This window comes from Neovison vison, chromosome 14 (assembly GCF_020171115.1).
Source record: "Neovison vison isolate M4711 chromosome 14, ASM_NN_V1, whole genome shotgun sequence".
NCBI lineage: Eukaryota > Metazoa > Chordata > Mammalia > Carnivora > Mustelidae > Neogale > Neogale vison.
The window spans coordinates 45,230,791-45,252,197 of record NC_058104.1 but is presented as its reverse complement, the minus strand read 5'-3'; positions in this window follow the sequence as shown (position 1 = coordinate 45,252,197).

Genomic DNA, 21,407 nt, shown 5'->3' with positions numbered 1-21,407 from the left:
GAACATCACCGGTGTTGTAATTCCAGTATGCATCATAGAGGCCTAAGTGCCTTACCCTCTACTTCACTCACGGTTTGCAACGTTCTCTCTGTCCGTCCTTGTTCTATCATCTTTCCTCCACTGGAAAGACACTGTGAGAAGAGACATTCCGCCTGAAGGAGTTTCCCTTAAACAGAACATGCTATAGTCTAACGGTTAGACGTCTGTGAATGGAAAGCTATGTGCGCCTATTGCGGTTACCACAGAGTCAGTCCCAAAAGCTTCCTTCTTTAACAGACGTAACACTGCAGTGAATCCCTCCTAAAGCACACTTCCCTCTCAGTGTAGGAAGCGTTTTAGACGCAAAAACCAAGTGCGGATCACCACTGGTGGTGAACATCCAATATGTGTTTGGTAGGCTTAAGCGCCATAGCCTGCCCTTTACTCACAGTACCTAATGTGCCCCTAGTCAGTCCCTGTTCTATCTGCATATCTCAAAGGAGAAACGCTGTTATGAAAGAGTATGCAACTGAAGTAGGTTCGCTGCGCAGATACTTTCCTTTGCATCCCCTCTAAGGGACCTGTAGGAGAGACTTCATGATTGCTAACCCGACACGTCCTAGAGTTTCCAACTGAGTACAGACGCATCCCTGTCGTGAGATATTACTGTAGCACCGTTCCCTCATATATTGGAAGTGTTTTGAGAGGTGGTAGACGCTGTGGAACATCCCAGGTGTAGAACTTCCAGTATGCATCATAGAGGCCTAAATGCCTTACCCTTTACTTCACCAAAGGGTTTAATATTCTCTGTGCTCCGTCCTTGTTCTATCTTCTTTCCTCCACTGGAAAGACAAAGTGAGAAATGACCTTCCGCATGAAGGAGTTTCCCTTAAACTGAATTTGCTATAGTCCAATGGTTAAACGTCTTTGAATGGAAAGCTATGTGCGCCTAATGCGGTTACCACAGAGTCAGTCCCAAAAGCTTCCTTCTTTAAAAGACCTAACACTGCAGTGAATCCCTCCTAAAGCACACTTCCCTCTCAGTGTTGGAAGCGTTTTAGACGCAGAAACTAAGTGCGGATCACCACTGGTGGTGAACATCCAATATGTGTTTGTCAGGCTAAGCGCCATAGCCTGCCCTTTACTCACAGTACCTACTGTGCCCGTAGTCTTTCCCTTTTCTATCCTCATCTTCAAAGGAGAAACACTGTTACGAATGAGTAAGCACGTGAAGTACGTTCCCAGAGCAGATACCTTCCTCCGCATCCCCTCTAAGGGGTCTGTATGAGACACTTCATGACTGCTACCCAGACACGTCCTACACTTTCCAACTGAGCACAGACGCTTCCCTGTTGTGAGAACTTGCTGTAGAACAGTTCCCTCAAATATTGGTAGTGTTTTGAGAAGTGGTAGACATTGTGGAACATCCCAAGTGTTGAACTTCCAGTATGCATCATAGAGGCCTAAATGCCTGACCCTTTCCTTCACCAACGGGTTGTAACATTCTCTCTGCTCCGTCCTTGTTCTATCTTCTTTCCTCCACTGGAAAGACACTGTTAGAAGGGACATTCCTCATGAAGATGTTTCCCTTACACAGAACTTGCTATAGTCCAACGGATAGACGTCAGAGACTGGAAAGCTATGTGCGCCTATTGTGGTTACCAAAGAGTCAGTCCCCAAAGCTTTCTTCTTTAACAGACGTAACACTGCAGTGAATCCCTCCTAAAGCACACTTCCCTCTCAGTGTTGGAAGCGTTATAGACGCAGAAACTAAGTGCGGAACACCACTGGTGGTGAACCTCCAATATGTGTTTGGCAGGCTTAAGCGCCATAGCTTGCCCTTTACTCAAAGGACTTAATGTGCCCCTAGTTCGTCCCTGTTCTATCTTCATTCCAAAAGGAGAAACACTGTTATGAATGAGTACGCACCTAAAGTAGGTTCCCTGAGCAGATACCTTCCTACGCCTCCCCTCCAAGGGGCCTGTATGAGACACTTCATGATTGCTACCCAGACACATTGTAGAATTTTCAACTGAGCACAGATGCATCTCTTTCGTGAAAAATTACTGTAGCACAGTTCCCTTTTATATTGGAAGTGTTTAAGAGAAGAGGTAGACACAGTGGAACATCACCGGTGTTGTAATTCCAGTATGCATCATAGAGGCCTAAGTGCCTTACCCTCTACTTCACTCACGGTTTGCAACGTTCTCTCTGTCCGTCCTTGTTCTATCATCTTTCCTCCACTGGAAAGACACTGTGAGAAGTGACATTCCGCCTGAAGGAGTTTCCCTTAAACAGAACATGCTATAGTCTAACGGTTAGACGTCTGTGAATGGAAAGCTATGTGCGCCTATTACGGTTACCACAGAGTCAGTCCCAAAAGCTTCCTTCTTTAACAGACGTAACACTGCAGTGAATCCCTCCTAAAGCACACTTCCCTCTCAGTGTAGGAAGCGTTTTAGACGCAGAAACCAAGTGAGGATCACCACTGGTGGTGAACATCCAATATGTGTTGCTATAGTCCAATGGTTAAACGTCTTTGAATGGAAAGCTATGTGCGCCTAATGCGGTTACCACAGAGTCAGTCCCAAAAGCTTCCTTCTTTAAAAGACCTAACACTGCAGTGAATCCCTCCTAAAGCACACTTCCCTCTCAGTGTTGGAAGCGTTTTAGACGCAGAAACTAAGTGCGGATCACCACTGGTGGTGAACATCCAATATGTGTTTGTCAGGCTAAGCGCCATAGCCTGCCCTTTACTCACAGTACCTACTGTGCCCGTAGTCTTTCCCTTTTCTATCTTCATCTTCAAAGGAGAAACACTGTTACGAATCAGTAAGCACGTGAAGTACGTTCCCAGAGCAGATACCTTCCTCCGCATCCCCTCTAAGGGGTCTGTATGAGACACTTCATGACTGCTACCCAGACACGTCCTACACTTTCCAACTGAGCACAGACGCTTCCCTGTTGTGAGAACTTGCTGTAGAACAGTTCCCTCAAATATTGGAAGTGTTTTGAGAAGTGGTAGACACTGTGGAACATCCCAAGTGTTGAACTTCCAGTATGCATCATAGAGGCCTAAATGCCTGACCCTTTCCTTCACCAACGGGTTGTAACATTCTCTCTGCTCCGTCCTTGTTCTAGCTTCTTTCCTCCACTGGAAAGACACTGTTAGAAGGGACATTCCTCATGAAGATGTTTCCCTTACACAGAACTTGCTATAGTCCAACGGATAGACGTCAGAGACTGGAAAGCTATGTGCGCCTATTGTGGTTACCAAAGAGTCAGTCCCCAAAGCTTTCTTCTTTAACAGACGTAACACTGCAGTGAATCCCTCCTAAAGCACACTTCCCTCTCAGTGTTGGAAGCGTTATAGACGCAGAAACTAAGTGCGGAACACCACTGGTGGTGAACCTCCAATATGTGTTTGGCAGGCTTAAGCGCCATAGCTTGCCCTTTACTCAAAGGACCTAATGTGCCCCTAGTTCGTCCCTGTTCTATCTTCATTCCAAAAGGAGAAACACTGTTATGAATGAGTACTCACCTAAAGTAGGTTCCCTCAGCAGATACCTTCCTACGCCTCCCCTCCAAGGGGCCTGTATGAGACACTTCATGATTGCTACCCAGACACATTGTAGAGTTTTCAACTGAGCACAGATGCATCCCCTTCGTGAAAAATTACTGTAGCACAGTTCCCTTATATATTGGAAGTGTTTAAGAGAAGAGGTAGACACTGTGGAACATCACCGGTGTTGTAATTCCAGTATGCATCATAGAGGCCTAAGTGCCTTACCCTCTACTTCACTCACGGTTTGCAACGTTCTCTCTGTCCGTCCTTGTTCTATCATCTTTTCTCCACTGGAAAGACACTGTGAGAAGTGACACTCCGCCTGAAGGAGTTTCCCTTAAACAGAACATTCTATAGTCTAACGGTTAGACGTCTGTGAATGGAAAGCTATGTGCGCCTAATGCGGTTAACACAGAGTCAGTCCCAAAAGCTTCCTTCTTTAACAGACGTAACACTGCAGTGAATCCCTCCTAAAGCACAATTCCCTCTCAGTGTAGGAAGCGTTTTAGACGCAGAAACCAAGTGAGGATCACCACTGGTGGTGAACATCCAATATGTGTTGCTATAGTCCAATGGTTAAACGTCTTTGAATGGAAAGCTATGTGCGCCTAATGCGGTTACCACAGAGTCAGTCCCAAAAGCTTCCTTCTTTAACAGGCCTAACACTGCAGTGAATCCCTCCTAAAGCACACTTCCCTCTCAGTGTTGGAAGCGTTTTAGACTCAGAAACTAAGTGCGGATCACCACTGGTGGTGAACATCCAATATGTGTTTGTCAGGCTAAGCGCCATAGCCTGCCCTTTACTCACAGTACCTACTGTGCCCGTAGTCTTTCCCTTTTCTATCTTCATCTTCAATGGAGAAACACTGTTACGAATCAGTAAGCACGTGAAGTACGTTCCCAGAGCAGATACCTTCCTCCGCATCCCCTCTAAGGGGTGTGTATGAGACACTTCATGACTGCTACCCAGACACGTCCTACACTTTCCAACTGAGCACAGACGCTTCCCTGTTGTGAGAACTTGCTGTAGAACAGTTCCCTCAAATATTGGAAGTGTTTTGAGAAGTGGTAGACACTGTGGAACATCCCAAGTGTTGAACTTCCAGTATGCATCATAGAGGCCTAAATGCCTGACCCTTTCCTTCACCAACGGGTTGTAACATTCTCTCTGCTCCGTCCTTGTTCTATCTTCTTTCCTCCACTGGAAAGACACTGTTAGAAGGGACATTCCTCATGAAGATGTTTCCCTTACACAGAACTTGCTATAGTCCAACGGATAGACGTCAGAGACTGGAAAGCTATGTGCGCCTATTGTGGTTACCAAAGAGTCAGTCCCCAAAGCTTTCTTCTTTAACAGACGTAACACTGCAGTGAATCCCTCCTAAAGCACACTTCCCTCTCAGTGTTGGAAGCGTTATAGACGCAGAAACTAAGTGCGGAACACCACTGGTGGTGAACCTCCAATATGTGTTTGGCAGGCTTAAGCGCCATAGCTTGCCCTTTACTCAAAGGACCTAATGTGCCCCTAGTTCGTCCCTGTTCTATCTTCATTCCAAAAGGAGAAACACTGTTATGAATGAGTACGCACCTGAAGTAGGTTCCCTGAGCAGATACCTTCCTACGCCTCCCCTCCAAGGGGCCTGTATGAGACACTTCATGATTGCTACCCAGACACATTGTAGAGTTTTCAACTGAGCACAGATGCATCCCCTTCGTGAAAAATTACTGTAGCACAGTTCCCTTATATATTGGAAGTGTTTAAGAGAAGAGGTAGACACTGTGGAACATCACCGGTGTTGTAATTCCAGTATGCATCATAGAGGCCTAAGTGCCTTACCCTGTACTTCACTCACGGTTTGCAACGTTCTCTCTGTCCGTCCTTGTTCTATCATCTTTCCTCCACTGGAAAGACACTGTGAGAAGTGACATTCCGCCTGAAGGAGTTTCCCTTAAACAGAACATGCTATGGTCTAACGGTTAGACGTCTGTGAATGGAAAGCTATGTGCGCCTATTGCGGTTACCACAGAGTCAGTCCCAAAAGCTTCCTTCTTTAACAGACGTAACACTGCAGTGAATCCCTCCTAAAGCACACTTCCCTCTCAGTGTAGGAAGCGTTTTAGACGCAAAAACCAAGTGCGGATCACCACTGGTGGTGAACATCCAATATGTGTTTGGTAGGCTTAAGCGCCATAGCCTGCCCTTTACTCACAGTACCTAATGTGCCCCTAGTCAGTCCCTGTTCTATCTCCATATCTCAAAGGAGAAACGCTGTTATGAATGAGTATGCAACTGAAGTAGGTTCGCTGCGCAGATACTTTCCTTTGCATCCCCTCTAAGGGGCCTGTAGGAGAGACTTCATGATTGCTAACCCGACACGTCCTAGAGTTTCCAACTGAGTACAGACGCATCCCTGTCGTGAGATATTACTGTAGCACCGTTCCCTCATATATTGGAAGTGTTTTGAGAGGTGGTAGACGCTGTGGAACATCCCAGGTGTAGAACTTCCAGTATGCATCATAGAGGCCTAAATGCCTTACCCTTTACTTCACCAAAGGGTTTAATATTCTCTGTGCTCCGTCCTTGTTCTATCTTCTTTCCTCCACTGGAAAGACAAAGTGAGAAATGACCTTCCGCATGAAGGAGTTTCCCTTAAACTGAATTTGCTAGAGTCCAATGGTTAAACGTCTTTGAATGGAAAGCTATGTGCGCCTAATGCGGTTACCACAGAGTCAGTCCCAAAAGCTTCCTTCTTTAAAAGACCTAACACTGCAGTGAATCCCTCCTAAAGCACACTTCCCTCTCAGTGTTGGAAGCGTTTTAGACGCAGAAACTAAGTGCGGATCACCACTGGTGGTGAACATCCAATATGTGTTTGTCAGGCTAAGCGCCATAGCCTGCCCTTTACTCACAGTACCTACTGTGCCCGTAGTCTTTCCCTTTTCTGTCTTCATCTTCAAAGGAGAAACACTGTTACGAATGAGTAAGCACGTGAAGTACGTTCCCAGAGCAGATACCTTCCTCCGCATCCCCTCTAAGGGGTCTGTATGAGACACTTCATGACTGCTACCCAGACACGTCCTACACTTTCCAACTGAGCACAGACGCTTCCCTGTTGTGAGAACTTGCTGTAGAACAGTTCCCTCAAATATTGGAAGTGTTTTGAGAAGTGGTAGACACTGTGGAACATCCCAAGTGTTGAACTTCCAGTATGCATCATAGAGGCCTAAATGCCTGACCCTTTCCTTCACCAACGGGTTGTAACATTCTCTCTGCTCCGTCCTTGTTCTATCTTCTTTCCTCCACTGGAAAGACACTGTTAGAAGGGACATTCCTCATGAAGATGTTTCCCTTACACAGAACTTGCTATAGTCCAACGGATAGACGTCAGAGACTGGAAAGCTATGTGCGCCTATTGTGGTTACCAAAGAGTCAGTCCCCAAAGCTTTCTTCTTTAACAGACGTAACACTGCAGTGAATCCCTCCTAAAGCACACTTCCCTCTCAGTGTTGGAAGCGTTATAGACGCAGAAACTAAGTGCGGAACACCACTGGTGGTGAACCTCCAATATGTGTTTGGCAGGCTTAAGCGCCATAGCTTGCCCTTTACTCAAAGGACCTAATGTGCCCCTAGTTCGTCCCTGTTCTATCTTCATTCCAAAAGGAGAAACACTGTTATGAATGAGTACGCACCTAAAGTAGGTTCCCTGAGCAGATACCTTCCTACGCCTCCCCTCCAAGGGGCCTGTATGAGACACTTCATGATTGCTACCCAGACACATTGTAGAGTTTTCAACTGAGCACAGATGCATCTCTTTCGTGAAAAATTACTGTAGCACAGTTCCCTTATATATTGGAAGTGTTTAAGAGAAGAGGTAGACACAGTGGAACATCACCGGTGTTGTAATTCCAGTATGCATCATAGAGGCCTAAGTGCCTTATCCTCTACTTCACTCACGGTTTGCAACGTTCTCTCTGTCCGTCCTTGTTCTATCATCTTTCCTCCACTGGAAAGACACTGTGAGAAGTGACATTCCGCCTGAAGGAGTTTCCCTTAAACAGAACATGCTATAGTCTAACGGTTAGACGTCTGTGAATGGAAAGCTATGTGCGCCTATTACGGTTACCACAACACTTCCCTCTCAGTGTTGGAAGCGTTATAGACGCAGAAACTAAGTGCGGAACACCACTGGTGGTGAACCTCCAATATGTGTTTGGCAGGCTTAAGCGCCATAGCTTGCCCTTTACTCAAAGGACCTAATGTGCCCCTAGTTCGTCCCTGTTCTATCTTCATTCCAAAAGGAGAAACACTGTTATGAATGAGTACGCACCTGAAGTAGGTTCCCTGAGCAGATACCTTCCTACGCCTCCCCTCCAAGGGGCCTGTATGAGACACTTCATGATTGCTACCCAGACACATTGTAGAGTTTTCAACTGAGCACAGATGCATCCCCTTCGTGAAAAATTACTGTAGCACAGTTCCCTTATATACTGGAAGTGTTTAAGAGAAGAGATAGACACTGTGGAACTTCACCGGTGTTGTAATTCCAGTATGCATCATAGAGGCCTAAGTGCCTTACCCTCTACTTCACTCACGGTTTGCAACGTTCTCTCTGTCCGTCCTTGTTCTATCATCTTTTCTCCACTGGAAAGACACTGTGAGAAGTGACATTCCTCCTGAAGGAGTTTCCCTTAAACAGAACATGCTATAGTCTAACGGTTAGACGTCTGTGAATGGAAAGCTATGTGCGCCTATTGCGGGTACCACAGAGTCAGTCCCAAAAGCAACCTTCTTTAACAGACGTAACACTGCAGTGAATCCCTCCTAAAGCACACTTCCCTCTCAGTGTAGGAAGCGTTTTAGACGCAGAAACCAAGTGCGGATCACCACTGGTGGTGAACATCCAATATGTGTTTGGTAGGCTTAAGCGCCATAGCCTGCCCTTTACTCACAGTACCTAATGTGCCCCTAGTCAGTACCTGTTCTATCTCCATATCTCAAAGGAGAAACGCTGTTAAAAATGAGCATGCAACTGAAGTAGGTTCGCTGAACAGATACTTTCCTTTGCATCCCCTCTAAGGGGCCTGTAGGAGAGACTTCATGATTGCTAACCCGACACGTCCTAGAGTTTCCAACTGAGTACAGACGCATCCCTGTCGTGAGAACTTACTGTAGCACCGTTCCCTCATATATGGGAAGTGTTTTGAGAGGTGGTAGACGCTGTGGAACATCCCAGGTGTAGAACTTCCAGTATGCATCATAGAGGCCTAAATGCCTTACACTTTACTTCACCAAAGGGTTTAATATTCTCTGTGCTCCGTCCTTGTTCTATCTTCTTTCCTCCACTGGAAAGACAAAGTGAGAAATGACCTTCCGCATGAAGGAGTTTCCCTTAAACTGAATTTGCTAGAGTCCAATGGTTAAACGTCTTTGAATGGAAAGCTATGTGCGCCTAATGCGGTTACCACAGAGTCAGTCCCAAAAGCTTCCTTCTTTAAAAGACCTAACACTGCAGTGAATCCCTCCTAAAGCACACTTCCCTCTCAGTGTTGGAAGCGTTTTAGACGCAGAAACTAAGTGCGGATCACCACTGGTGGTGAACATCCAATATGTGTTTGTCAGGCTAAGCGCCATAGCCTGCCCTTTACTCACAGTACCTACTGTGCCCGTAGTCTTTCCCTTTTCTGTCTTCATCTTCAAAGGAGAAACACTGTTACGAATGAGTAAGCACGTGAAGTACGTTCCCAGAGCAGATACCTTCCTCCGCATCCCCTCTAAGGGGTCTGTATGAGACACTTCATGACTGCTACCCAGACACGTCCTACACTTTCCAACTGAGCACAGACGCTTCCCTGTCGTGAGAACTTGCTGTAGAACAGTTCCCTCAAATATTGGAAGTGTTTTGAGAAGTGGTAGACACTGTGGAACATCCCAAGTGTTGAACTTCCAGTATGCATCATAGAGGCCTAAATGCCTGACCCTTTCCTTCACCAACGGGTTGTAACATTCTCTCTGCTCCGTCCTTGTTCTATCTTCTTTCCTCCACTGGAAAGACACTGTTAGAAGGGACATTCCTCATGAAGATGTTTCCCTTACACAGAACTTGCTATAGTCCAACGGATAGACGTCAGAGACTGGAAAGCTATGTGCGCCTATTGTGGTTACCAAAGAGTCAGTCCCCAAAGCTTTCTTCTTTAACAGACGTAACACTGCAGTGAATCCCTCCTAAAGCACACTTCCCTCTCAGTGTTGGAAGCGTTATAGACGCAGAAACTAAGTGCGGAACACCACTGGTGGTGAACCTCCAATATGTGTTTGGCAGGCTTAAGCGCCATAGCTTGCACTTTACTCAAAGGACCTAATGTGCCCCTAGTTCGTCCCTGTTCTATCTTCATTCCAAAAGGAGAAACACTGTTATGAATGAGTACTCACCTAAAGTAGGTTCCCTCAGCAGATACCTTCCTACGCCTCCCCTCCAAGGGGCCTGTATGAGACACTTCATGATTGCTACCCAGACACATTGTAGAGTTTTCAACTGAGCACAGATGCATCCCCTTCGTGAAAAATTACTGTAGCACAGTTCCCTTATATATTGGAAGTGTTTAAGAGAAGAGGTAGACACTGTGGAACATCACCGGTGTTGTAATTCCTGTATGCATCATAGAGGCCTAAGTGCCTTACCCTCTACTTCACTCACGGTTTGCAACGTTCTCTCTGTCCGTCCTTGTTCTATCATCTTTCCTCCACTGGAAAGACACTGTGAGAAGTGACATTCCGCCTGAAGGAGTTTCCCTTAAACAGAACATGCTATAGTCTAACGGTTAGACGTCTGTGAATGGAAAGCTATGTGCGCCTATTACGGTTACCACAGAGTCAGTCCCAAAAGCTTCCTTCTTTAACAGACGTAACACTGCAGTGAATCCCTCCTAAAGCACAATTCCCTCTCAGTGTAGGAAGCGTTTTAGACGCAGAAACCAAGTGAGGATCACCACTGGTGGTGAACATCCAATATGTGTTGCTATAGTCCAATGGTTAAACGTCTTTGAATGGAAAGCTATGTGCGCCTAATGCGGTTACCACAGAGTCAGTCCCAAAAGCTTCCTTCTTTAAAAGACCTAACACTGCAGTGAATCCCTCCTAAAGCACACTTCCCTCTCAGTGTTGGAAGCGTTTTAGACGCAGAAACTAAGTGCGGATCACCACTGGTGGTGAACATCCAATATGTGTTTGTCAGGCTAAGCGCCATAGCCTGCCCTTTACTCACAGTACCTAATGTGCCCGTAGTCTTTCCCTTTTCTATCTTCATCTTCAAAGGAGAAACACTGTTACGAATCAGTAAGCACGTGAAGTACGTTCCCAGAGCAGATACCTTCCTCCGCATCACCTCTAAGGGGTGTGAATGAGACACTTCATGACTGCTACACAGACACGTCCTACACTTTCCAACTGAGCACAGACGCTTCCCTGTTGTGAGAACTTGCTGTAGAACAGTTCCCTCAAATATTGGAAGTGTTTTGAGAAGTGGTAGACACTGTGGAACATCCCAAGTGTTGAACTTCCAGTATGCATCATAGAGGCCTAAATGCCTGACCCTTTCCTTCACCAACGGGTTGTAACATTCTCTCTGCTCCGTCCTTGTTCTATCTTCTTTCCTCCACTGGAAAGACACTGTTAGAAGGGACATTCCTCATGAAGATGTTTCCCTTACACAGAACTTGCTATAGTCCAACGGATAGACGTCAGAGACTGGAAAGCTATGTGCGCCTATTGTGGTTACCAAAGAGTCAGTCCCCAAAGCTTTCTTCTTTAACAGACGTAACACTGCAGTGAATCCCTCCTAAAGCACACTTCCCTCTCAGTGTTGGAAGCGTTATAGACGCAGAAACTAAGTGCGGAACACCACTGGTGGTGAACCTCCAATATGTGTTTGGCAGGCTTAAGCGCCATAGCTTGCCCTTTACTCAAAGGACCTAATGTGCCCCTAGTTCGGCCCTGTTCTATCTTCATTCCAAAAGGAGAAACACTGTTATGAATGAGTACGCACCTGAAGTAGGTTCCCTGAGCAGATACCTTCCTACGCCTCCCCTCCAAGGGGCCTGTATGAGACACTTCATGATTGCTACCCAGACACATTGTAGAGTTTTCAACTGAGCACAGATGCATCCCCTTCGTGAAAAATTACTGTAGCACAGTTCCCTTATATACTGGAAGTGTTTAAGAGAAGAGGTAGACACTGTGGAACATCACCGGTGTTGTAATTCCAGTATGCATCATAGAGGCCTAAGTGCCTTACCCTGTACTTCACTCACGGTTTGCAACGTTCTCTCTGTCCGTCCTTGTTCTATCATCTTTCCTCCACTGGAAAGACACTGTGAGAAGTGACATTCCGCCTGAAGGAGTTTCCCTTAAACAGAACATGCTATAGTCTAACGGTTAGACGTCTGTGAATGGAAAGCTATGTGCGCCTATTGCGGTTACCACAGAGTCAGTCCCAAAAGCTTCCTTCTTTAACAGATGTAACACTGCAGTGAATCCCTCCTAAAGCACACTTCCCTCTCAGTGTAGGAAGCGTTTTAGACGCAGAAACCAAGTGCGGATCACCACTGGTGGTGAACATCCAATATGTGTTTGGTAGGCTTAAGCGCCATAGCCTGCCCTTTACTCACAGTACCTAATGTGCCCCTAGTCAGTCCCTGTTCTATCTCCATATCTCAAAGGAGAAACGCTGTTATGAATGAGTATGCAACTGAAGTAGGTTCGCTGCGCAGATACTTTCCTTTGCATCCCCTCTAAGGGGCCTGTAGGAGAGACTTCATAATTGCTATCCAGACACATCCTAGAGTTCACAACTGTGTACAGACGCATCCCTGTCGTGAGAACTTACTGTAGCACAGTTCCCTCATATATTGGAAGTGTTTTGAGAAGTGGTAGACGCTGTGGAACATCCCAGGTGTAGACTTCCAGTATGCATCATAGAGGCCTAAATGCCTTACCCTTTACTTCACCAAAGGGTTTAATATTCTCTGTGCTCCGTCCTTGTTCTATCTTCTTTCCTCCACTGGAAAGACAAAGTGAGAAATGACCTTCCGCATGAAGGAGTTTCCCTTAAACTGAATTTGCTAGAGTCCAATGGTTAAACGTCTTTGAATGGAAAGCTATGTGCGCCTAATGCGGTTACCACAGAGTCAGTCCCAAAAGCTTCCTTCTTTAAAAGACCTAACACTGCAGTGAATCCCTCCTAAAGCACACTTCCCTCTCAGTGTTGGAAGCGTTTTAGACGCAGAAACTAAGTGCGGATCACCACTGGTGGTGAACATCCAATATGTGTTTGTCAGGCTAAGCGCCATAGCCTGCCCTTTACTCACAGTACCTACTGTGCCCGTAGTCTTTCCCTTTTCTGTCTTCATCTTCAAAGGAGAAACACTGTTACGAATGAGTAAGCACGTGAAGTACGTTCCCAGAGCAGATACCTTCCTCCGCATCCCCTCTAAGGGGTCTGTATGAGACACTTCATGACTGCTACCCAGACACGTCCTACACTTTCCAACTGAGCACAGACGCTTCCCTGTTGTGAGAACTTGCTGTAGAACAGTTCCTTCAAATATTGGAAGTGTTTTGAGAAGTGGTAGACACTGTGGAACATCCCAAGTGTTGAACTTCCAGTATGCATCATAGAGGCCTAAATGCCTGACCCTTTCCTTCACCAACGGGTTGTAACATTCTCTCTGCTCCGTCCTTGTTCTATCTTCTTTCCTCCACTGGAAAGACACTGTTAGAAGGGACATTCCTCATGAAGATGTTTCCCTTACACAGAACTTGCTATAGTCCAACGGATAGACGTCAGAGACTGGAAAGCTATGTGCGCCTATTGTGGTTACCAAAGAGTCAGTCCCCAAAGCTTTCTTCTTTAACAGACGTAACACTGCAGTGAATCCCTCCTAAAGCACACTTCCCTCTCAGTGTTGGAAGCGTTATAGACGCAGAAACTAAGTGCGGAACACCACTGGTGGTGAACCTCCAATATGTGTTTGGCAGGCTTAAGCGCCATAGCTTGCACTTTACTCAAAGGACCTAATGTGCCCCTAGTTCGTCCCTGTTCTATCTTCATTCCAAAAGGAGAAACACTGTTATGAATGAGTACGCACCTAAAGTAGGTTCCCTGAGCAGATACCTTCCTACGCCTCCCCTCCAAGGGGCCTGTATGAGACACTTCATGATTGCTACCCAGACACATTGTAGAGTTTTCAACTGAGCACAGATGCATCCCCTTCGTGAAAAATTACTGTAGCACAGTTCCCTTATATACTGGAAGTGTTTAAGAGAAGAGGTAGACACTGTGGAACATCACCGGTGTTGTAATTCCAGTATGCATCATAGAGGCCTAAGTGCCTTACCCTGTACTTCACTCACGGTTTGCAACGTTCTCTCTGTCCGTCCTTGTTCTATCATCTTTCCTCCACTGGAAAGACACTGTGAGAAGTGACATTCCGCCTGAAGGAGTTTCCCTTAAACAGAACATGCTATAGTCTAACGGTTAGACGTCTGTGAATGGAAAGCTATGTGCGCCTATTGCGGTTACCACAGAGTCAGTCCCAAAAGCTTCCTTCTTTAACAGATGTAACACTGCAGTGAATCCCTCCTAAAGCACACTTCCCTCTCAGTGTAGGAAGCGTTTTAGACGCAGAAACCAAGTGCGGATCACCACTGGTGGTGAACATCCAATATGTGTTTGGTAGGCTTAAGCGCCATAGCCTGCCCTTTACTCACAGTACCTAATGTGCCCCTAGTCAGTCCCTGTTCTATCTCCATATCTCAAAGGAGAAACGCTGTTATGAATGAGTATGCAACTGAAGTAGGTTCGCTGCGCAGATACTTTCCTTTGCATCCCCTCTAAGGGGCCTGTAGGAGAGACTTCATAATTGCTATCCAGACACATCCTAGAGTTCACAACTGTGTACAGACGCATCCCTGTCGTGAGAACTTACTGTAGCACAGTTCCCTCATATATTGGAAGTGTTTTGAGAAGTGGTAGACGCTGTGGAACATCCCAGGTGTAGACTTCCAGTATGCATCATAGAGGCCTAAATGCCTTACCCTTTACTTCACCAAAGGGTTTAATATTCTCTGTGCTCCGTCCTTGTTCTATCTTCTTTCCTCCACTGGAAAGACAAAGTGAGAAATGACCTTCCGCATGAAGGAGTTTCCCTTAAACTGAATTTGCTAGAGTCCAATGGTTAAACGTCTTTGAATGGAAAGCTATGTGCGCCTAATGCGGTTACCACAGAGTCAGTCCCAAAAGCTTCCTTCTTTAAAAGACCTAACACTGCAGTGAATCCCTCCTAAAGCACACTTCCCTCTCAGTGTTGGAAGCGTTTTAGACGCAGAAACTAAGTGCGGATCACCACTGGTGGTGAACATCCAATATGTGTTTGTCAGGCTAAGCGCCATAGCCTGCCCTTTACTCACAGTACCTACTGTGCCCGTAGTCTTTCCCTTTTCTGTCTTCATCTTCAAAGGAGAAACACTGTTACGAATGAGTAAGCACGTGAAGTACGTTCCCAGAGCAGATACCTTCCTCCGCATCCCCTCTAAGGGGTCTGTATGAGACACTTCATGACTGCTACCCAGACACGTCCTACACTTTCCAACTGAGCACAGACGCTTCCCTGTTGTGAGAACTTGCTGTAGAACAGTTCCCTCAAATATTGGAAGTGTTTTGAGAAGTGGTAGACACTGTGGAACATCCCAAGTGTTGAACTTCCAGTATGCATCATAGAGGCCTAAATGCCTGACCCTTTCCTTCACCAACGGGTTGTAACATTCTCTCTGCTCCGTCCTTGTTCTATCTTCTTTCCTCCACTGGAAAGACACTGTTAGAAGGGACATTCCTCATGAAGATGTTTCCCTTACACAGAACTTGCTATAGTCCAACGGATAGACGTCAGAGACTGGAAAGCTATGTGCGCCTATTGTGGTTACCAAAGAGTCAGTCCCCAAAGCTTTCTTCTTTAACAGACGTAACACTGCAGTGAATCCCTCCTAAAGCACACTTCCCTCTCAGTGTTGGAAGCGTTATAGACGCAGAAACTAAGTGCGGAACACCACTGGTGGTGAACCTCCAATATGTGTTTGGCAGGCTTAAGCGCCATAGCTTGCACTTTACTCAAAGGACCTAATGTGCCCCTAGTTCGTCCCTGTTCTATCTTCATTCCAAAAGGAGAAACACTGTTATGAATGAGTACGCACCTAAAGTAGGTTCCCTGAGCAGATACCTTCCTACGCCTCCCCTCCAAGGGGCCTGTATGAGACACTTCATGATTGCTACCCAGACACATTGTAGAGTTTTCAACTGAGCACAGATGCATCTCTTTCGTGAAAAATTACTGTAGCACAGTTCCCTTTTATATTGGAAGTGTTTAAGAGAAGAGGTAGACACAGTGGAACATCACCGGTGTTGTAATTCCAGTATGCATCATAGAGGCCTAAGTGCCTTACCCTCTACTTCACTCACGGTTTGCAACGTTCTCTCTGTCCGTCCTTGTTCTATCATCTTTCCTCCACTGGAAAGACACTGTGAGAAGTGACATTCCGCCTGAAGGAGTTTCCCTTAAACAGAACATGCTATAGTCTAACGGTTAGACGTCTGTGAATGGAAAGCTATGTGCGCCTATTACGGTTACCACAGAGTCAGTCCCAAAAGCTTCCTTCTTTAACAGACGTAACACTGCAGTGAATCCCTCCTAAAGCACACTTCCCTCTCAGTGTAGGAAGCGTTTTAGACGCAGAAACCAAGTGAGGATCACCACTGGTGGTGAACATCCAATATGTGTTGCTATAGTCCAATGGTTAAACGTCTTTGAATGGAAAGCTATGTGCGCCTAATGCGGTTACCACAGAGTCAGTCCCAAAAGCTTCCTTCTTTAAAAGACCTAACACTGCAGTGAATCCCTCCTAAAGCACACTTCCCTCTCAGTGTTGGAAGCGTTTTAGACGCAGAAACTAAGTGCGGATCACCACTGGTGGTGAACATCCAATATGTGTTTGTCAGGCTAAGCGCCATAGCCTGCCCTTTACTCACAGTACCTACTGTGCCCGTAGTCTTTCCCTTTTCTATCTTCATCTTCAAAGGAGAAACACTGTTACGAATCAGTAAGCACGTGAAGTACGTTCCCAGAGCAGATACCTTCCTCCGCATCCCCTCTAAGGGGTCTGTATGAGACACTTCATGACTGCTACCCAGACACGTCCTACACTTTCCAACTGAGCACAGACGCTTCCCTGTTGTGAGAACTTGCTGTAGAACAGTTCCCTCAAATATTGGAAGTGTTTTGAGTAGTGGTAGACACTGTGGAACATCCCAAGTGTTGAACTTCCAGTATGCATCATAGAGGCCTAAATGCCTGACCCTTTCCTTCACCAACGGGTTGTAACATTCTCTCTGCTCCGTCCTTGTTCTAGCTTCTTTCCTCCACTGGAAAGACACTGTTAGAAGGGACATTCCTCATGAAGATGTTTCCCTTACACAGAACTTGCTATAGTCCAACGGATAGACGTCAGAGACTGGAAAGCTATGTGCGCCTATTGTGGTTACCAAAGAGTCAGTCCCCAAAGCTTTCTTCTTTAACAGACGTAACACTGCAGTGAATCCCTCCTAAAGCACACTTCCCTCTCAGTGTTGGAAGCGTTATAGACGCAGAAACTAAGTGCGGAACACCACTGGTGGTGAACCTCCAATATGTGTTTGGCAGGCTTAAGCGCCATAGCTTGCCCTTTACTCAAAGGACCTAATGTGCCCCTAGTTCGGCCCTGTTCTATCTTCATTCCAAAAGGAGAAACACTGTTATGAATGAGTACGCACCTGAAGTAGGTTCCCTGAGCAGATACCTTCCTACGCCTCCCCTCCAAGGGGCCTGTATGAGACACTTCATGATTGCTACCCAGACACATTGTAGAGTTTTCAACTGAGCACAGATGCATCCCCTTCGTGAAAAATTACTGTAGCACAGTTCCCTTATATACTGGAAGTGTTTAAGAGAAGAGGTAGACACTGTGGAACATCACCGGTGTTGTAATTCCAGTATGCATCATAGAGGCCTAAGTGCCTTACCCTGTACTTCACTCACGGTTTGCAACGTTCTCTCTGTCCGTCCTTGTTCTATCATCTTTCCTCCACTGGAAAGACACTGTGAGAAGTGACATTCCGCCTGAAGGAGTTTCCCTTAAACAGAACATGCTATAGTCTAACGGTTAGACGTCTGTGAATGGAAAGCTATGTGCGCCTATTGCGGTTACCACAGAGTCAGTCCCAAAAGCTTCCTTCTTTAACAGACGTAACACTGCAGTGAATCCCTCCTAAAGCACACTTCCCTCTCAGTGTAGGAAGCGTTTTAGACGCAAAAACCAAGTGCGGATCACCACTGGTGGTGAACATCCAATATGTGTTTGGTAGGCTTAAGCGCCATAGCCTGCCCTTTACTCACAGTACCTAATGTGCCCCTAGTCAGTCCCTGTTCTATCTGCATATCTCAAAGGAGAAACGCTGTTATGAATGAGTATGCAACTGAAGTAGGTTCGCTGCGCAGATACTTTCCTTTGCATCCCCTCTAAGGGACCTGTAGGAGAGACTTCATGATTGCTAACCCGACACGTCCTAGAGTTTCCAACTGAGTACAGACGCATCCCTGTCGTGAGATATTACTGTAGCACCGTTCCCTCATATATTGGAAGTGTTTTGAGAGGTGGTAGACGCTGTGGAACATCCCAGGTGTAGAACTTCCAGTATGCATCATAGAGGCCTAAATGCCTTACCCTTTACTTCACCAAAGGGTTTAATATTCTCTGTGCTCCGTCCTTGTTCTATCTTCTTTCCTCCATTGGAAAGACAAAGTGAGAAATGACCTTCCGCATGAAGGAGTTTCCCTTAAACTGAATTTGCTATAGTCCAATGGTTAAACGTCTTTGAATGGAAAGCTATGTGCGCCTAATGCGGTTACCACAGAGTCAGTCCCAAAAGCTTCCTTCTTTAAAAGACCTAACACTGCAGTGAATCCCTCCTAAAGCACACTTCCCTCTCAGTGTTGGAAGCGTTTTAGACGCAGAAACTAAGTGCGGATCACCACTGGTGGTGAACATCCAATATGTGTTTGTCAGGCTAAGCGCCATAGCCTGCCCTTTACTCACAGTACCTACTGTGCCCGTAGTCTTTCCCTTTTCTGTCTTCATCTTCAAAGGAGAAACACTGTTACGAATGAGTAAGCACGTGAAGTACGTTCCCAGAGCAGATACCTTCCTCCGCATCCCCTCTAAGGGGTCTGTATGAGACACTTCATGACTGCTACCCAGACACGTCCTACACTTTCCAACTGAGCACAGACGCTTCCCTGTTGTGAGAACTTGCTGTAGAACAGTTCCCTCAAATATTGGTAGTGTTTTGAGAAGTGGTAGACATTGTGGAACATCCCAAGTGTTGAACTTCCAGTATGCATCATAGAGGCCTAAATGCCTGACCCTTTCCTTCACCAACGGGTTGTAACATTCTCTCTGCTCCGTCCTTGTTCTAGCTTCTTTCCTCCACTGGAAAGACACTGTTAGAAGGGACATTCCTCATGAAGATGTTTCCCTTACACAGAACTTGCTATAGTCCAACGGATAGACGTCAGAGACTGGAAAGCTATGTGCACCTATTGTGGTTACCAAAGAGTCAGTCCCCAAAGCTTTCTTCTTTAACAGACGTAACACTGCAGTGAATCCCTCCTAAAGCACACTTCCCTCTCAGTGTTGGAAGCGTTATAGACGCAGAAACTAAGTGCGGAACACCACTGGTGGTGAACCTCCAATATGTGTTTGGCAGGCTTAAGCGCCATAGCTTGCCCTTTACTCAAAGGACCTAATGTGCCCCTAGTTCGTCCCTGTTCTATCTTCATTCCAAAAGGAGAAACACTGTTATGAATGAGTACGCACCTAAAGTAGGTTCCCTGAGCAGATACCTTCCTACGCCTCCCCTCCAAGGGGCCTGTATGAGACACTTCATGATTGCTACCCAGACACATTGTAGAATTTTCAACTGAGCACAGATGCATCTCTTTCGTGAAAAATTACTGTAGCACAGTTCCCTTTTATATTGGAAGTGTTTAAGAGAAGAGGTAGACACAGTGGAACATCACCGGTGTTGTAATTCCAGTATGCATCATAGAGGCCTAAGTGCCTTACCCTCTACTTCACTCACGGTTTGCAACGTTCTCTCTGTCCGTCCTTGTTCTATCATCTTTCCTCCACTGGAAAGACACTGTGAGAAGTGACATTCCGCCTGAAGGAGTTTCCCTGAAACAGAACATGCTATAGTCTAACGGTTAGACGTCTGTGAATGGAAAGCTATGTGCGCCTATTACGGTTACCACAGAGTCAGTCCCAAAAGCTTCCTTCTTTAACAGACGTAACACTGCATTGAATCCCTCCTAAAGCACACTTCCCTCTCAGTGTAGGAAGCGTTTTAGACGCAGAAACCAAGTGAGGATCACCACTGGTGGTGAACATCCAATATGTGTTGCTATAGTCCAATGGTTAAACGTCTTTGAATGGAAAGCTATGTGCGCCTAATGCGGTTACCACAGAGTCAGTCCCAAAAGCTTCCTTCTTTAAAAGACCTAACACTGCAGTGAATCCCTCCTAAAGCACACTTCCCTCTCAGTGTTGGAAGCGTTTTAGACGCAGAAACTAAGTGCGGATCACCACTGGTGGTGAACATCCAATATGTGTTTGTCAGGCTAAGCGCCATAGCCTGCCCTTTACTCACAGTACCTACTGTGCCCGTAGTCTTTCCCTTTTCTATCTTCATCTTCAAAGGAGAAACACTGTTACGAATCAGTAAGCACGTGAAGTACGTTCCCAGAGCAGATACCTTCCTCCGCATCCCCTCTAAGGGGTCTGTATGAGACACTTCATGACTGCTACCCAGACACGTCCTACACTTTCCAACTGAGCACAGACGCTTCCCTGTTGTGAGAACTTGCTGTAGAACAGTTCCCTCAAATATTGGAAGTGTTTTGAGAAGTGGTAGACACTGTGGAACATCCCAAGTGTTGAACTTCCAGTATGCATCATAGAGGCCTAAATGCCTGACCCTTTCCTTCACCAACGGGTTGTAACATTCTCTCTGCTCCGTCCTTGTTCTATCTTCTTTCCTCCACTGGAAAGACACTGTTAGAAGGGACATTCCTCATGAAGATGTTTCCCTTACACAGAACTTGCTATAGTCCAACGGATAGACGTCAGAGACTGGAAAGCTATGTGCGCCTATTGTGGTTACCAAAGAGTCAGTCCCCAAAGCTTTCTTCTTTAACAGACGTAACACTGCAGTGAATCCCTCCTAAAGCACACTTCCCTCTCAGTGTTGGAAGCGTTATAGACGCAGAAACTAAGTGCGGAACACCACTGGTGGTGAACCTCCAATATGTGTTTGGCAGGCTTAAGCGCCATAGCTTGCCCTTTACTCAAAGGACCTAATGTGCCCCTAGTTCGTCCCTGTTCTATCTTCATTCCAAAAGGAGAAACACTGTTATGAATGAGTACTCACCTAAAGTAGGTTCCCTGAGCAGATACCTTCCTACGCCTCCCCTCCAAGGGGCCTGTATGAGACACTTCATGATTGCTACCCAGACACATTGTAGAGTTTTCAACTGAGCACAGATGCATCCCCTTCGTGAAAAATTACTGTAGCACAGTTCCCTTATATATTGGAAGTGTTATAGAGAAGAGGTAGACACTGTGGAACATCACCGGTGTTGTAATTCCAGTATGCATCACAGAGGCCTAAGTGCCTTACCCTCTACTTCACTCACGGTTTGCAACGTTCTCTCTGTCCGTCCT